Source organism: Mobula birostris, chromosome 1, assembly GCF_030028105.1.
Source record: "Mobula birostris isolate sMobBir1 chromosome 1, sMobBir1.hap1, whole genome shotgun sequence".
Classification (NCBI taxonomy): domain Eukaryota; kingdom Metazoa; phylum Chordata; class Chondrichthyes; order Myliobatiformes; family Myliobatidae; genus Mobula; species Mobula birostris.
In genome coordinates, this window is record NC_092370.1 from 48,703,428 (window position 1) to 48,722,556 (window position 19,129).

The 19,129-nt window shown below is 42.2% G+C and overlaps 1 protein-coding gene across 3 annotated transcripts in view; it reads left to right on the plus strand.

The window, feature by feature from the left end:
- The first annotated feature begins 7,766 nt into the window (after positions 1-7,766).
- Positions 7,767-19,129, plus strand: part of rb1cc1 (RB1-inducible coiled-coil 1) — a 192,443-nt gene continuing 181,080 nt past the window's right edge. For all 3 annotated transcript variants that reach the window (XM_072254930.1, XM_072254939.1, XM_072254948.1), the window contains exon 1: positions 7,767-7,906. The gene's annotated coding sequence lies outside the window, so the exon portion shown is untranslated. The remainder of the gene's footprint in view (positions 7,907-19,129) is intronic.

Consider the following 19,129-nt stretch of genomic DNA (forward strand, 5'->3'; position numbering starts at 1 on the left):
CCAGCTCTTTACTTCATCTCACCCCTTCCCAGTTTCACCTTTCACCTTGTGTTTCTCTCTATCTCCCCCACCTTTTAAATCTACTTCTCATCTTTTTTTCTCCAGTCCTGCCAAAGGATCTTGCCCCAAAATGTCAACTGTACCTTTTACCATAGATGCTACCTGGCCTTCTGAGTTCTTCCAGCATTTTGTGTGTGTCCTCTTGCTGATCAGTTGCTACTCAACTCAGAAAAACTGCGGCAAAACTTTGCCTTCAAAATCTTGATCACTGCCCTGATTAAAAAGTGGCTCTTTTCACCGCACCCCTGATTGTCCAACTCAGAGAAAACTGGCAAGAAGCTCTGCTTTTTAAACCTTGAACACAGCTCTACTTACGCACTGCTTCTTGCTAATTAGTTCCTCCTCAAATCACAAAAACAGCTGCAAAATTCTACCTTCAAAATCTTGACCGCCTCCCTGATTAAAAAGTAGCTCAAAGTTACTTTCAAGGAGCCATAAAATTGCACCCAAAGATTAATTAAATCAAACACTTCATGGATTCATAAGGACACATTTGGTGAAATGAAGAGGGATTATTAGCAGCAAATTGGGAAGGATTAGATTTCTGTATTGTAAAAAGTTTAGGAACAAGCCTTTTGCAACTAGCAAGGGAGCAGCCAACAGGTTCACACAGATACACATGAGATTGTTTGAGAGATCCCTAGAGAGTACTGCATTCAGAGGTTGCCTATCAGTGAACTGACATTGCAGTTACAACGACAAAAATCACATTAGTGCATGGTATTTCTTCGTGCAAACTTGCATAGCTTCTTAATATATACTACTATTACAGTATATATTATCTTATATATTGCTTGTAGAGCTTATATATATATATAATTTTATTTGTAGTATTTACCTGGTATTAATAAACTTCTTAAGAAGTTCTGGTTGTGCAGCGCTGAGACCCTTAAGTAGTTTTGCCCTATCCAGATGTGTTCAGCCCAGGCTCAGAGAGTAGGTTTGAGAGCCTGCAACAGCAGTGCCTCAATGGAATCTTAAACTTCATGTCTCAAAAGGTTTTTAAGGTACTCCAGTTAGCTGGGCAGACTTTGTGATGAAGGTGAGCTGCCACCTGTATTGGTCTGTGTTGAATGTAATTGTTAAGTGTGCTTGAAAGCAGGCACATTGTGGAATAAATCTTTAGTTCAATGCATGCAAATCCCAGCAGCAACACTGCATTCTCCTGCAGTAGGAAGAAGGAAAAGTGAGTTGTATAGCACGTTCAAAAAATTGTCGTATCAGTAAGCATTACCATTGTTGTTTCAAAAGCACATCGGTGCAGCTTCCTTTAGTTTACTTGAGGAATTCCACGTTTTAAGATTGACACACCTCCACAAACACTGTGTGAGATTGCATCACTATTGACCAGTACAACTCTCCACTCCCAACCCAGAACCTTGCTGCCCTGTCATGGGTGTACAAACACATCAAGCACGGGTGGAAAGATGAAGGTGACAGATGGTACCATATTAAAAAGAAAGGCAAGTATGAACATTTGGAATGGTGTGAATTTTTGGGATCTAGAGTTGGTCCATCACAAAAAAACACTTAATCTGAAGCAGTTCCATAATAGACATTGAGCTAATTCTGATTTTAAGTAACTTACCATATGAGTTTACATACATTGGCTCCACCATCACGGACAGTCTCTCCCTAGACCCCGAGATCAACAGACAGATCGGACGAGCAGCCTCAACATTTGCCAGGCTGACAAAAGGAGCCTGGGAGAACAGAAAGCTGACGATGCACACCAAAATTGCAGTCTACAGGGCCTGCGTCCTCATCACACTGCTTTACGACAGTGAGACCTGGAGCCTCTACTACAGACAAGAGCGGCGTCTCAATGCCTTCCACCTTCTCAGCCTGAGACGCATCCTGAACATCACATGGACTGACCGAGTCACCAACAATGAGGTCCTGGCCCACGCCCAGATACCTGACCTCTTCACCCTGCTCCAACAACGCCGTCTCCGCTGGCTGGGCCACGTACACTGCATGTCAGATGGGACGGTCCCGAAAGACCTGCTGTACGGGGAACTAGCCTCCGGCAAGAGAGCAGAAGGGCAGCCCCATCTTCGTTTCCAAGACACTTGTACTGATCAAGAGTCTCGGCCCAAAACATTGACTGTTTACTCTTTTCCATAGATGCTGCCTGACCTGCTGAGTTCCTCCAGCATTTTGTGTGTATTGCTTTGATTTCCAGCATCTGCAGATTTTCTCATATTTGGGATCTGTGGTGATTTTAATGTCACCAAAAAAACAGTATTGAAAATAGATCAATAACCTCTGCTCAGGATAGTGCATATCTTTGCAATTCTTTCTGGAGGAAAACACTTTTTGCAAAGTTTAGCTGAGATCTACCTACAGATGGAGATGGAAGAAGAGTCGACAGTGTTTCTCACCATAAACATTCACAAAGGGCTTTATCACGATAATGGGCTTATTTTTGGGTAGCATCTGCACCAGTACTCTGGCTATGTACCAGGTGCCCAGACACTCATTGTTACATGAATGACATCATTGTTACTGGTGAGGACGACTAGGAATATCTTTAAGGTCTCGACATTGCTAAAAAGATGAGAAGATTATGGGAATTGGAAAATTCAGGCCAGGGCCCGAGTGTGTATTGAAGCAGTAGTGCCCAGGTCTGAGAGTGAGGAACAACCTGAGGTTTGGAGAATTTAAGCACCAGGCCGGATTGAAAAGGTCAGGGTGTCGGGCCGGAGGCAAGGATGGATCAGTTCAGCTCACTGCTCAGTGAGGTTTTCTTGTCTCTGCGTTGAGCTGAGGTTGTGGCTTGCAACTAACAGACATAAATCAGCTGCTGGATTCATGGCCATGGATTCAATTTTGTCAAATTCAGTTCTGAATGCTATTTGCTTACTTTCATTGTTTTCATGATTTGTTTTTTTTTCTGCATATTGAGTTTTTGATGGTCTTTTTTTAATGGGTTCTTTTGGATTTCATTGTTTTGTGGTTGCCTGTAAGGAGACAAATCTCGAGGTTGTATGTACCTACATAATAAATATACTTTGAACTTTGGGCTCAGAGCACCATGTGACAAATGTGAATTCTTTAAACTAGACATTACTTACTGTGATCACACCTTTGATGCACAAGATTACACAAGTATGCTGAGTCAAGCAGTGAAGGACATGTTACAATTGCAGTCCTTTTTAGGATTTGTCAGTTACTAATACAGCAAACCAAAGCTCAAGCTTTTTTCCTTCTCTTCTTTATATCTGCCCAGCTGGGTAGAGATGACAGGCAGGATCGTGCAATGCTCCTCTTGCGGGATGTGTGAACGCAGGGAGACCTCTAGTAACTTTGACCACTACAACTGCGAGAAGTGCATCCAGCTGCAGCTTCTAACAAATCATGGTAAGGAGATGGAGCTGGAACTGGCAGAACTCCGGATCATTTGAGAGGCTGAAGGGGTGAGAGATAGGACATATAGAGAGGTAGTGACAGCCAAGGCGCAGGATACAGGAAACCGCGTGATGGTCAGGAAGGGGAAAGGGGTTCAGGAGCCAGGGCAGAGTACCTCTGTGGCCAACCCCCTCAACAACAGATATATCATTTTGCATACTGACGAGGGGGAATGATCTAACAGAGGAAAGTCACAGTGGTCGAGTCTCTGGCACTGAGTCTGCCTCTGTGACTCTGGTGGGAAGAAGAAAGAAGAGGCATGCTATGGTGATAGGGGACTTCTTAGTTAGAGGAATGGGTAAGAACAAGATTCTCGGATGGTATATTGCCTCCCAGGTGCCAGGATTTGAGATTTCTCGGATCGAGTCCTCAGCGTTCTTTAGTGGAGGGTGAACAGCCAGAAATTGTAGTTGATGTAGGTGCCTAAGACATAGGCAGGATGAGTGACAAGGTTCTGCAAAGGAAGTTCAAGAAATTAGGTACAAATTTAAAGGGCAGCATCTCTCAGGATTGCCACATGCTAATGAGGCCAGAACTAGGAAGATTATACAGGCCAAGGAGGAAGGGCAAAATATATTTGGATCACTGGACCTGTACAGAAGGGATGGTTTGCACCTGAACTGGAGGGGATCTAATAATCTTGCGGGAAGGTTTGTTAATGCTGCACGGTGGAGTTTAAACTAGAGTTGTGGGAGATGGGAAGCAGAGTGCCAGAACAGTTAGTGGAGAGGTTGTGGAGGCAGATGTTGGTAAGACCTCAGACAAAGTTAGGAAACAAAAGGTTGAGCATGGTGCGACAAAATCGAAAAGGCTGAATACAGGACTGAAGGTGTGGTATCTGAATGCACGCAGGAAACAGAATGAGATAGATGAACCTGATGTACAGTTGCAGATTGGCAGATATGATGTTGTAGGCTTCACTGAATCATGGCTGAAAGATTATAGCTGGGAGCTTAATGTCCAAGGATACGCATTGTATTGAAAACATATGCAGGAAGGCAGAGGGGGTGGCATTGCTCTGTTGGTAAAAGATGAAATCAAATCATTCGAAAGAGGTGACATAAGAGTCGGAAGGTTTTGAATCATTGTGGACAGAGCTGAAGAACTGCAAGGGTAAAAAGACACTGATGTACAGACCCCCAAACAGCAGGATATTCCCTACAAATTACAATGGGAGATAGAAAATGCACACCAAAAGGGCACGTCATGGGGGACTTCAATACAGAGGTAGATAGGGAAAATCAGACTGGTGCTGGATTACGGGAGGCAGAATTTCCAGAGTGCCTACAAGATGGCTTTTTAGAGCGGCTCATGGTTGAGCCCACTGGACGAACAGTTATTCTGGACTGGGTGTTGTGCGATGAAGAGCAGCACCTCTCCATCCTTGGGAATGGCCTGCATTGCCCTGGCAGAGGATTCATGTAGATTTTGCCAGATCGCTCCTGGACACAAATTTCTTGGCAGTAGTGGATGCAGCTACAACGTTGCTACAAGTGTTCCCAATAGCCTTGCATACTGTTGATGTGCTGAGAAGCCTTTTCTCAGGGACCCGTGTTCCAAACCATTTAGTCAGTTACAATGGACCACAGTTTGTTGTGGAACAGTTCCAGTCATTCCTGAAAGTGAATAGAATAAGACATATTATATCTGCACTGTACCAACCAGCTTCAAATGGCTTGGTGAAAAAGTTTGCCCAGCATCTAAAGAACACGCTGCGAGCAATGTCAGCAGAACACAAGCGTCCTGGCGAGGGATACAGTGGGACTTGGAAAGATTAAGGACAGAACTGAAGATTGCATCTGATATCATCTGGAATCAACACATCAATCAGTTGAGAGGAGCAGTCGGTTGTCAGAGAAGGGAGTCCTGAACTTTCAGAACCACTTCCTGCAGAGGCAGACTCAACTCCTCCATCCACTTCCTGCGGAGGCAGAGTCAACTCCTCCATCCACTTCCTGCGGAGGCAGACTCAACTCCTCCATCCACTTCCTGCAGAGGCAGACTCAACTCCTCCATCCACTTCCTGCAGAGGCAGAGTCAACTCCTCCATCCACTTCCTGCAGAGGCAGACTCAACTCCTCCATCCACTTCCTAAAGAGGCAGAGACATCTCCTCCATCCACTTCCTGTGGAGGCAGACTCAACTCCTCCATCCACTTCCTGCGGAGGCAGAGTCAACTCCTCCATCCACTTCCTGCGGAGGCAGACTCAACTCCTCCATCCACTTCCTGCGGAGGCAGACTCAACTCCTCCATCCACTTCCTGCGGAGGCAGACTCAACTCCTCCATCCACTTCCTGCAGAGGCAGACTCAACTCCTCCATCCACTTCCTGCAGAGGCAGAGTCAACTCCTCCATCCACTTCCTGCAGAGGCAGAGACAACTCCTCCAACAACTTCCTGCAGAGGCAGAGTCAACTCCTCCATCCACTTCCTGCGGAGGCACAGTCAACTCCTCCATCCACTTCCTGCAGAGGCAGAGACAACTCCTTCTATCCACTTCCTGCAGAGGCAGAGACAACTCCTCCATCCACTTCCTGCAGAGGCAGAGCCAACTCCTCCATCCACTTCCTGCAGAGGCAGAGTCAACTCCTCTATACACTTCCTGCAGAGGCAGACTCAACTCCTCCATCCACTTCCTGCAGAGGCAGACTCAACTCCTCCATCCACTTCCTGCAGAGGCAGAGCCAACTCCTCCATCCACTTCCTGCAGAGGCAGAGACAACTCCTCCATCCACCATGGAGGGGGTCTCTGAACCTGAGACTGCTCATCAGCCTCTAGTCTCTCTTCCCAAGTAGAGTGACTTACCCCCCACCCGTCAGTAAAGATGTTATGCCACAAGAGCATAAAACCCTCTACAGTGATTACATATTTAGGTCTGTATAGGAGAATTTAGAACTTACTATGTTGTTGATGTCTATATAGTAGTTGTATTATACAGAGTATAATATATATATACACACACACACACTACACATTATATAATGACAACAGAGCAATATGGTATGTATTTAAGTTGAGATGTGTGCTATATTGTGTTGGAATTCATGGCTAAGTAGGGAGGATTGTAGTTTATTTAATATTTCAGTAACATTTGAGTAGCATTGTAAATACATTGTTTAATTAAGCATTCTTTATTTACCTCATTCATTATGGGTTAATGTAAGAAGTATGTGAATGGTGTACATCATTACGCCACCACATCATATGTGAGTGCCTCTATAAAGAAAAACAAAGTAGACACATTTTCCTTTCAATTACAGTAGTTTTGGAGTTACAAAAAGTAACAGTGCCTGGTTGGAAAACCTTTGCGATACAGCGAACTTTGTCTTGCATATCATCCATTCAGATTATTTTACCACATCAATACATCCAGGTTTTCAAGTGAAGCCCAGGTGACAGAATGCATAACATAGTGGTACAGTTACAGAGAAAGTACAGTGAATGCAGACAATATAGCGTAAGGCCATGATGAGGTAGATTGCGAGGTCAAGAATCAAAGTTCAAAAGTTCGAAGTATTATTAAAGTAGATATGTCACCATATACAACCCTGAAATTAATTTTCTTGTGGGCATACGACATCCATAATTGAATCAATAAAAAACCGCACCAACGGGGGGATAACCAGTGTGCAAAAGACAACAAACTGTGCAGATACAAAAATAAAAAATAATTAATAAGAGAAATAAATAAGCAATTAATATTGAGAACACGGGATGATGACAATACAATAGGAGTCCATTCAATATTCTTATAACAGCGGGATAGAGCTGTCGTTGAGGCTTTTGTTTCATCTGCTTTGCGGGAGGGAGGGAGGGAGGTAGGGGGTGGGGGCGGGGGAAGAGAGAATGTCCAAGTTGGGGGGGGTATATTTGATCTTGCTGACTGCTTTACCGAGCCAGTGAGAAGTGTCGACAGAGTCCCTGGAGGGAAGGCCGATTTTCATGATGTGCCAAGTTGTATCCTCTATACAGTTTCTCGCGGTCACAGGCACAGCAGTTGCCACACTATATGAATAGGATTCTTTCTATGGTGCCTCTGCAAAAACTGGTAAGGGTGAGAGGGGACATTGAGTTTCTTCAATTTGCTGCGAAAGTACCGTACAGCCCGTCCCTAACCTTGCTATCGGAATCGAGCCATCACGGAACACGCCGCGGGGCGAGGAAAGTGGACAGACAGCAGCAAGTCCGCGAACTGAATGAATGAATGAATGAATGAATGGGCAACCACCCCGAAAGGAATTCCTACTGTTTCGCCACTGTGCGCGAGAGCACCCACAATGCCGCGCGACTGACGCGGTGACGTCATAGCCGTTCGTCGGGGTGTTGACTCGAAACAAAAACAGAAAAAAACAAACTGGGAACAGCGGAGTCTATCTGAACCGAGCCGGCTTGGCCGGCGCTGCCGGGGATCCATGTCCAGCCGCGTCGGCTCAGGTGAGTGTCCTGTTTCCGTGTGGCACGGGGTGGTGAGGGTTTATCCGAGCTCGACCCCAGGGACAGGAGTCCGCGGAGCCGGGCGTCGGGCCTGGGTTTGGGCAGCGCCGCTCAGAAAGTGGACTTGAGATCCGGCAGCTCAGCCTCCGGACTTGGCTTTGTTGTGGGTACAGAGCCGTCAGCGGTAATCGGGTCCTACAGTGGGCGTTCTAAATAAATGGAGACCTGAAGTGTCAGAGCCTTCCTCACTTGGAAAGGACAAGTAATCGCTTTAGACCCACAGCCAGGAATGACTCAGCCTCTCAGCGGATACTCTACCTATTCCAACAACAGTCAAAGTTTGTCACCTTGAATGAATGCGGTTGTAGTCTGTGGTGTTTAACAGAAATGAATTTCTCGTAAACAGCTATTTCGTGGCGGCGTTGCGTATGCAAGTATAGGTTACGGCTTGGAATAAATTAAACATTAACATTTTGATTAATTTTTCCTCGTTAATATAACAGCCTGTTATATGAGTTGCTCTGTTTCACCTGTTACAGTGCAGAGTTTGTAGGTTTACTTACGTGATAATTTTCAACTTCAAAGTATATTTGAATGACGTGCATGTGAAGTATGATATAGGAGGGTGACAAGTAACTGGATGTTATGTGTCTGTGGGTCTGGGTTAGAAGTTGCATTAGCCATAGCTACCTTTTCGGTAATTGTATTTTGGTTACCAAGAGAAGGCTCTCTTTTATAACTTGAAGTGTCAGTAATTTGTGTGATATCTCAAATTTTGGGGATACACATGAAAATTTAAGGAACATTTGCAAGATCAAAGGAAAAAGAACTTCTGGTTATTAAGTGTGTTTCCAACCCCATACTCTTGAAAGTTGGTGCAATTCACCTAGACACTTCCTACAAGGTTTGCTGCCATGTTAAAAGCTGGTAACACAAAGAACAGAAAATACTGCTACAAGAGTTCAGTCCAGAGAAAACGAAAGCATAAAAGATCCTCAAATCTTTGAGCATTCAGCATCGTTCCATGTGACAATGCAATATATGAAAATCCACTTTCATTCTTTGCCAGTGCCACTCCAAAGGAGCATTTCAGCTCTCTCTTGCAGACAAGAAGCTGCCAGCACATTCCATAACCTTGTTACTCTGCGGGGTGGGGAAACAAGAGTGGCCTATACTCACTTAGTTAAGAATTGTTTCCTTGACATCCCCAGTCGTCAAATGGTTTTGTCAATGTACAAGCATGCTATTAAGCCTTTCGCATTTCATTACTTTTGCACATCATATTTAACAATTTAATGGAATAGAATTTGTCCTTAATTTGAGCAATGATGCTTAAGGAATACAGATAATTTGAACCAATATGCAAACTTTTGTAATAGTATTTACAGCACAAATTGAAAAAAATCATTCAGTTGACATGCTACTTTGTAGCAGTATCTGAAGCTGTGCATTTATTATGCTTAATATAGTATAAATGGCTCTAATGTTTAAATGTGTTACAATGTGTTCCCATGATGGGGGAGTCTAGTACAAGAGGGCATGACTTCAGGATTGAAGGGCGCCCTTTCAGAACAGAAATGCGAAGAAATTCTTTTAGTCAGAGGGTGGTGAATCTATGGAATTTGTTGCCACGGGCAGCAGTGGAGGCCAAGTCATTGGGTGTATTTAAGGCAGAGATTGATAGGTATCTGAGTAGCCAGGGCATCAAAGGTTATGGTGAGAAGGCGGGGCAGTGGGACTAATAGGATAAAATGGATCAGCTCATGATAAAATGGCGGAGCAGACTTGATGGGCCGAATGGCCTACTTCTGCTCCTTTGTCTTATGGTCTAATGTTAGTTAAGCATCCATTTAAAACTTAAAACTGTCAATAGACCTATTTGACTTTTGAAGTTTTTCTCTGGTGCTATTTGAAGGTTATTATTTGAAAGTCAAGTTTGCAGGCTTTGAGTAGCTCGATTAACATGAATGCCTAAAGATGAGAGGGGAAGAATAAACTGGTTTTATTCATTTTGCAGAGTGTTGGTGAGGTGCAGCAGGAATAGTTGCTGAGTCCTTGTCTTTAAGGGAATTGCGTATAGCCAAGCATTTAAAAATAAATGTTTTCAACAAAATGCTTATTAATTTAAATGTTATAGCATGTTGTATTTATTTTTATGATGAGAACTGGCATAGCTACTTGAGTAAGGAAATGAAGCAGCTGTTTACTTCAAAAGCCTTTGAGAGGCCTGGTACTTGGCTCAGTGCATGTCTTGTGAAAAGGTTGGATGACAATAAAAGGAGATAACTGATCTCTTTTTGACATATCTGTCTGTTATGAATACAGGAGCATTCTTTTTTCCATCTTGCTTAGTACATGCAATTTTTGAAGATTAAGTTAATTAATCTTTGTCTAATATCTATCCTACAAATGAACCGAAGCTTTGCAGAAGTGAGTTCTAAGGTGGGTACAAACTGAAAGGGAGAGTGGTTAAGCAAGTGGGTGAAAAATTGGCTGGTGGAGTACAATATGGGAAACTGGTGTTCATTTGTTTAGTAGGAAGAATGTAAAAATGCACGTTTGAGTGGTTTAAGAGCAATTTAGTTATGCTGATTCATAAAATGCACTAAATAAACATTCAGTACAGCAAACAAGAAAGGAAAGTTGAAAGTGAATTTATTATCAAAGTACATATGTTGCCCTGAGATTAATTTCATGTGGGCTTTAACAGTAGTTAGAACAAAACACTATAAAATCATTGGAAAACAACATGCAAACAAGTGGACAAACAACCAATGTGCAAAGATGACAAACTGAAATTCCAAAAGAATTACAATAATACATAAGAAACAATATTGAGAAAGAGTTGTAGAGTTCTGGAAAGTGAATCCCTAGGTTGTGGAATAGTTTAGTGTTGAGGTGAGTGAAGTTATCCACACTGGATCAGGAGCCAGATGGTATAGTGGAAGGAAGATAGTATAGTTATCTTTACTGTAAAGTAACTGAAATACAAGAATCAGGAAGATTTCCTCTAAACACACAAGACAATTTTGTTTTCCATACCTATGGAACATTATACTGCCTTGAAGGCTGTTATCTCAAACTGTTTATCCTATGAGATTAAGAAATAGTGGCCTGTGCTTAGTGGTGTTTTAAAGAATAATGGATGATCTCATTGAGTTGGATACTGTCAGATTATTTTGTTAGGGTAGGAAATTTAGAACAGAAAGCCCGATTCTTGGGTCTGATGTGGAAAAATTTCCTCATGCAGATTCTCTTCCAATTCAGTCATTGCTTGATTATTGCGTGTAATCAAGGGTGAAGTTAATAAACCATGGGTCACTTGGAGAATAAAAGTTCGAGGCGTTTGGCAAGAAAATGTTGAGGCATAATCTACTGCTCTTGTAATGCGTTGTGTAGAAAGCTAAGCAGGGAGTTAAACATCTTTTCAAAAGTCACCTGAGCGGAAACTTTCCTGGGGGCTTTTAATGAAAAACTTTGTAGAACTACAGTAAGTTAAGTAAAACCTGTATTAGATTCAATATCGAATTGTCTCAGACCTGAATATACTGCTATTATCAATTATTCTTACAATTAGCATGAAACAAGTTAATACACAAAACAACATTTTATAGCTTTGGCATGGACAAAGTGAGCTTCTGGCACTACAATAGCGTAATAGTGACGAAGGATAAACAATACCTCCTTCAAAGTACACCTACTGTTTACCAATATTAAGAAAGCTTAACACTCAGATATTGCTGTTTCAACAGCAAATAAAGAGTGGATGGAGATGGATGGGTTTCAGCTCTGTGCTTCAAGTCAAAATCTGAATTGGTCCACGCAGAAAATGATGTAAAGAACAGCTTACGAATGAAGTGATGTCTGTACAAAATGAACTATGCCTGTGGATTCTGAACTCTCCCTGCCTGACATCCAAGATGTCAAATTTAACTACTGAAATTAAAAGTCAAATGATCATTTCATTACATCTTTGCCAAAGACTTGTCTTGAAACCGCACGGTCTTTAACCATTCTCACTTTGAAAATGTTGTCCTTGATGACATACTGATGACATGGTGCTCACCAGACTGATAATTGAGTGAGGTACCTTCGAAGCAAGTTGTGCCTTTTTAATACATCCTCCAACTTGATTTAGCTCCTTCGAGTCAAGAAAGGTACAAAGATAATTAAGGTAATATTGGATTGGGAGAGGTTCCTGTTTTATGATGTGCAGCACATCCTCTGCATACACCTATCTTTGAACAACAAGGACTCCTTCCTTTGCCTAATTCAGTTGCTCTGCACTGAGAGGTTGCTTACAAATGTGCCAACGCCATACAGATACTACTCTCACAGGATCTGAAATGATGCGTTCTTCTGGACATTAGTCTTAAATGCACTCACAGTGGGCTGGCGAGCACCATCAAGGCAGACCTCACCCACATCCAGTCATTAGGCATAAGGTGCATTGTGCCGAACATTGTGCTGTTCACGTAACTTGTGTGTACAGATGGTGTCTCTGCTAAGCAATAGGAGAACCTCAGCATTAAAGTCAAGTGGGGGGATCTTGTCAGCAATGTCCTTGAGACATGAATGGCTGTGTGCCACTTCAGAAGTTGTGATTTCATCCCTGCTGCGAATATGGTCGCAGTCAATGAGAGTTGATGGGGGTAAACAGACCTCCCCTCCTATTGACTCCATGACATAACCACCAGCTCTGCTTCTGGTAACTTCTGATGTTCCAGAACATGTCTTTAGAATGTCCGGGGAAGTAACTGCATCTAATGGATGCTCAGCTGGCTCCCCACTCTGCTCTGCTGTGAGTGTACTGGAATCAGTAGCCCGAGGTGCCAGCCCTGAATTTACAGCTGTGTCTGGGTTTATTTCTGCTGAAGCGTCAATAGGTTCTTAATGAAGGTTTCAGCCCAAAGCGCTGACTGTTTACTCTTTTTCCATAGATGTTGCCTGGCTGATGATTTCCTCCAGTATTTTGTGTGTGTTGCGTATCCTTGGCAGAGTTTCTTGGAGACCACTGGTGCTTGCTGCACTGTGTCCATCTGTGTTCTGCAATATATTGCTACTGTTTCTCCAGATTCTCAATCACTTTATGGATGACTGTCTTGTCCACATTTGGACTGACTCTGGCCAGTCTCAGCATCTCACTCAAACTGTGTGATTTATCACCTCATCCTGGTGCAGCAAGTGAGGACAATGCAGTTGGTTCTGTGGTAGCTTCTGTTGAAAGATGAGCCACTGATGCACGTGGTGTGTCGCTCAGCCCTGCTCTGTTCTTGTCAAGTGGTGAACCTCCATATTCTTCCAAGTTGGGTGACTTTGTGCATTTCTCAATTTGTCCTTTAAATGGGGGTCCATCTTTGGGTTTGAATCTGAAGCAGAGGACTGGGGGAAAAAAATCTGGCATGAAACATGACATGAATCTGGTTCCTGTCTTTGCTGCTTTGAATTCATTCTCTGTTGAGCGGCCATGTCATATTAGAGGGCTTGCACCAATGATTGGTTCTTCAGTCATTCTCCTAGAGAGACAACCACCACTGTCTAAGTTGGCTGCTGCATCATACACCTTTGCCTCTGCTGAGGCAGCCTCAGCTTCATGGTCCTCCTTGAGCACACTCAGTGTAGCTTGTACATGAGCTTTCTCCATTTCTGTGCTTGCTTTCTCCATGTTTACACAAACTCTTTCAATTACAGGACGTCCCTGGGTTATGAACGAGTTCCGTTCCTGAGTCCGTCTTTAAGTCAGATTTGTACGTAAGTCAGAACAGGTACATCCGGTATTATTTAGCATCAGTTAGTCAAATGTTTGTCTTAGTATATAGTATATATTTTACCTTTCTATGCATATAAAACACTTAAGAAATGTATGTATTTCAATAATTAAATCAGTGTGTTGCTTAGTAATAATTGTAGCTTTCTTTGGGGCAGGGCCTTTCACATGCTCCATTATTCTCACTTTATCCTTTATCCTTTAAAATTGTTCCGATCGTTGACTGACTGTAGCTTAAAGTTTTTCCAATGACTGATGGCGTTTCACCTCTTTCCGATCGCTTCATTTTTTCCACTTTATTTCCGTCAACGGAACAGAAATACTGCGGATTCAGCAGCAGCCGCGGGCGGTGGGTCCTGACCTGAGCTCCCCCAGGTCCTAAAGTCCACCCCACTGAGACAGTTTAAATGAGACAAGTGGGGGTGGTGCTGAATGGAAAGGGGGGGTGGGGTCAGGGTGAATCTTGTTAAGAAAAATTTAAGCCAAGTACAAAGTTACACACTCAACACAGTATTAAAGGCAACGACTTAAAATGGTGGACGGCGTTCTCCATCCTCTGTTCGTAAGTCGGACATTCGTAACTCGGGAACTGCCTGTAGTGTATTAGCTTTGCGCTTGGCATATGCTGCTCTCAGTCTTGTTGCTTCAACTCTGGCAAGGGCTTGTGCTGCCGCTATGCTAAGTGTGGTTTTGCATGAGTGTCATGAGGATGCAATCGATGTGCCACATTTTGACCAGGCTCAGCCATCGCTGGAGACACATCTCCAATCTGCGGTGATGCCTTTGAAGACGAGTTATCTTTTCACTCTACTGCCCTTGCTGTGTGTTGCATATAAAGCTAGGCTTTGGAATTTTTCATGAGGAAACTTTTGTGAAACTGCAGATAAGTAAAACATGTATTAGATTCAATACAGGTTTGTCACATGCCTGAATACACTAATATTATCAATTATTCTTGCGATCAGTGTTAAACAAAGTAACATGTATATGTAACATTCTGTAGCTGTGCCTTGGACTAGAGTGAACTCATGGTGCGATAGCTTAATTGCGATAAAGGATAAACATAATACTTCTTTCAAAGAACATCTACTAATTGTTTAGCAATATTAAGAAAGCAAGAAAGCTTAAGACTTGGATAGTATTGTTTCAAGGCAAATAAAGAGTGGATGGAAATGGATATTTTTCTACCATGAGTGCTTCAAGTTGAAATCCAAATTAACACACGCAGGAAATGAAGAAACAGTTTATGAACAGGAAGTGATGTTTGTACTAAACGAATTGCTTAAAAAAAAAAATGAACAGCCCCTCTAGAGCAGGGGTCCCCAACCGTTTTTGCACAGCGGACCGGTCTAATATTGACAATATTCTTGCGGACTGGCCGACCCGGGGGGGGGGGTGGGGGGGGGAGGGTTGTTCAAGTAGGGTTAAACTCACCTCAACATGTCTTTGATAGTTAGGGTCGCCAACTTTCTCATTCCCAAATAAGGGACAAAAGTAGCAGTCAAATTCTGGGACAGGAAAGACTACAATGATCATGAAGCCTTGCGTGGGCACCTGTGTGCGCATGTGATGTGTGCATGCGCGTACGTACTGATTTCTTCCCCCCCCCCCATCGGTTTTGCCTTCTTCCCGACTATACATACATTATTTCTACTTTATACAGGCTGTGTATTTATCATATCATTCCTGCTTTTACTATATGTTAGTGTTATATATTTTCGGTTTTATGTGTTATTTGGTATGATTTGTTAGGTTATTTTTTGGGTCTGGGAACGTTCAAAAATTTTTGCCATAAAAATTAATGGTAATTGCTTCTTCGCTTCACGCCACTTCATAGGAACGCTCTACCTTAGCAGGGGAAATACGGGACAAGGGTGGTCCCGTATGGGACAAACCAATTTAACTCAATTATACGGGATGTACCGACAAATACGGGACAGTTGGCAACCCTATGTTCAAGTTCAACAGTGTGTGACAGGGAATGGGGAAAAGGTGCAGCTGACTCATATCGTTTCCTCATGGCCCGGTAGCATATACTTTGCGGCCCGGAACTGGTCCGCGGCCCGGTGGTTGGGGACCGCTGCTCTAGAGTCAGAACCCACAGGATTAGCCTTAATTTAAATTTTAGTGAACAGCAGAAAAGGCAGGAGTATATCTTTTGTAGCCCTGTCAATGTTTAATTCTATTCTATTTAACACAACCTGGGATATGTTTACAAGGTTGTTTAATTATTTCTTGTTCCTTGTTAAGAATGGTCTTAAGCTTGAGATCTGTAGATAAAAATGAGTGACTTCTAGTATGAGGCTAATAGTTTATAATATACCAAATGCCTCAAAGTAAACTGCAGTAAGGTGATTATTTTAGTTACATTTCATACATCAATAATAGTGTTGTTTATGGAATTGAGAATCATAATCACCTCTCCTTACTAAAATATTGGTAGTTACCATAGAAAAGAAATAGTTCTGAACAAAATTGCAGTGGAAAAATAAATATGGCTTGTTGCTGTGAACTTTAATCTGTTGAAAGGTTAGAGATAATCTGGAATGTGTTCTGTTTTCCTTGGATAAATGGATTGTGCAGGATTTTTGTTCCAACAGTTTCACTTGAGAGAATGAGATGGTGATACAGGCAAATGATTTTTTTGTGTGTGGCATGGAAAATACTTTTGAATTTGAGATAAAATTTATGAAACTAGAGAAAACAAAAAATGCTGGAATCACAGCAGCATCTCTGGGAAGAGAAGTTACGAATGTTTCAATTAAAAGCATGCTAGAACTGGGAGAATAAAACAGTTTGTTGCAAAGGAAAATGACATGGTAATCTTCAATCCTGCATACGAAGCACAAGATTGTTCTTGTGGATAAAAATGGTCTCCAAACCTGCTGTTTCTCCAGTGTGATGAAGACCACATGATAAATACTGAATACAGTACTATGGCACTTGGAATCTACAGTGGTAGATCTGTGCAAACACAATGGAGATTTGGTAGAAAAACCTTTCTGAAACTTGTACCATTAGACATAGGAGCAGAATTAGGCTATTTGGCCCATTGAGTCTGCTTTGCTATTCGATCATATCTGACTTCTTATCTCTCAACCCCATTCTCTTGCCTTCTCCCTATAACCTTTGATGCCTTTACTACTCAACCTCCACTTTAACTATATCCAATGATTTGGTCTCCACAGCCATCCGTGGCAATGAATTCCACAACACAAGTTCAGCACCTTCAGCTAAAGAAATCCCTCCTCCTTTGTCTAAATGTACATCCCTCTATTCTAATGCTGTGCCCTTTGGTCCTAGGCTCCCCATTCCCTCCACATCCACTCTATGCAGGCCTTTCAATAAAGAGCTCGTAAGGGTGTTCACTTAGCGTAAAACTAGACATAATCGTTTCGATTGTGGTGAACGAAGTAAGGACATTGTCTGTGTGTTGAACTTGCCTGCATCCACCGTTTGCACTATTTATACACAGAGAGAATTTTGAAAGATGCCGATGTTACTGTTGGTTCTGCTTGTAGCAAAGTGGTCTCTCTTAGTTAGCATCCAGTAATGGATAAAATGGAAAGTCTGTTGCTTGAGTGGATTGATGGGTGTACAAAGCGTGGTGTTCCGTTAAGTTTTCTTATACTTGAGAAATCAGTCAGTCTTTTTAATAAGCTGAAACAGAAAGTACTGGCCGATGGTGATGAAAGTGTTGCAAAAGTGGAATTTAAAGGTAGTCATGGGTGGTTTGATCGGTTTCTGAGGCGAGGGCAGCTTCATAGTTTAAGCAGTGGTCACCAACCTCCGGGCTGCCGACCGATACTGGGCCATGAAGGACGCAGTGGTGCAGCGGTAGTCGGGAGGCACCCAGCACATCTTTAAGAAAAAAGCCAAAATAAATAAGCTAGTTAATTAGGTGCCCCCCGGCATGTAAATGTTGGCCCAGATCAGAGACGATTGCCGATTGCGTCAGGTGGTTATTTGTATAAGCAAGTGTTTAACTGTGACGAAACTGCAATTTATTGGAGTCTTCCCAATTCCGGTAAGTGAAACTACACTGTACATACATTACTTCTACTTTATATAGGCTCTCTATTTTTGTGTTATTTGGTATGATTTGGCAGCTTCATAGCTTAAAGGTTACTGGAGAGAGTGTTTCTGCCGAGAGCGCTTCCGGAAGATTTTCGCTGCGCTAGGCAGTGCTGCAGAAAAGTATTTCTACTTTACATCGGCTGTGTATTTATCATATCATTCCTGCCTTTACTATATGTTACTGTTATTTTAGGTTTTATGTGTTATTTGGCATGATCTTGTAGGTTTATTTTTTGGGTCTGGGAACGCTCAAAAATTTTTCCCATATTAATAAATGGTAATTGTTTATTCACTTTACGACATTCCGGCTTACGAACCGTTTCATAGGAACGCTCTACCTTTGGATAGCTGGGGAAACCTGTATTTAATAGGTTTCAATTTGATTTCCCCCTCATTCTTCGAGATTCTAGCAAGTTTGGGCTCAGAGCCACAGTACATTATACTGTACAGTACTCAGACAGAACATTAACCCAGTCATTCTTATGAACCTCTGGACCTTCTCAAATGTCAGCACTTTAGTTCTTAAATAAGTTCCTGCTATGATCTTGCTGCCGAAATTTTCAATAGAAAGTTTGTTTGTTAATATAGCTGTACCTTCTAACTTCAAAAATCAATTACATTTTGGAAATTCATTGAAGGCTTGTACTTATCAATAATTCCAATATCAACTAAACTCACTATGCCTGATACTCACTAATATGGTGTACGATAGATTTGAAGTGCAAGTGAATTATCACTCACCGATGTATCATCCTTTAGTTTCTGCAACTTGCAATGACTTTTCACCACTTGAAATGTCATCCTCATCCTTCACTTAGCGTTCCAAAAGGCCCAATCCTTTCACATCTCCTTAATCTGCTCTTTCATCTTCTCCATTTCATGGCCGTTCATTTCTTCCTCAAAATGTAGCCAAGCCATTTTCCATCAACCAAACACATTTTGTATGTTTAATAAGAATACAAACAACATTGAATTATTATGTATATTGAATTTCAGTAGGATGTAATAGTTTTTTGAATATTCATCTGATCAGAATGTTGATTGAAATAGATGGAACTCTTCATGAATATAGTTCTTCGACATAACCATTCTCTTCATGATTCAAGATTGTTTAATGTCATTTCCTGTGCACAAGTGTAAAGGAGAACAAGATAATTATTACTCTGGATTGCATGTAGTACAAAAAAATCACAAGATTAAGAACACACATAATAACAAAACCACAATAAATATATGTAAGAGCATATACAAGTAACACACATAAAAGTTGCTGGTGAACACAGCAGGTCAGGCAGCATCTCTAGGAAGAGGTACAGTCGACGTTTCAGGCCGAGACCCTTCGTCAGGACTAACTGAAAGAAAGGCAAGTAAGAGATTTG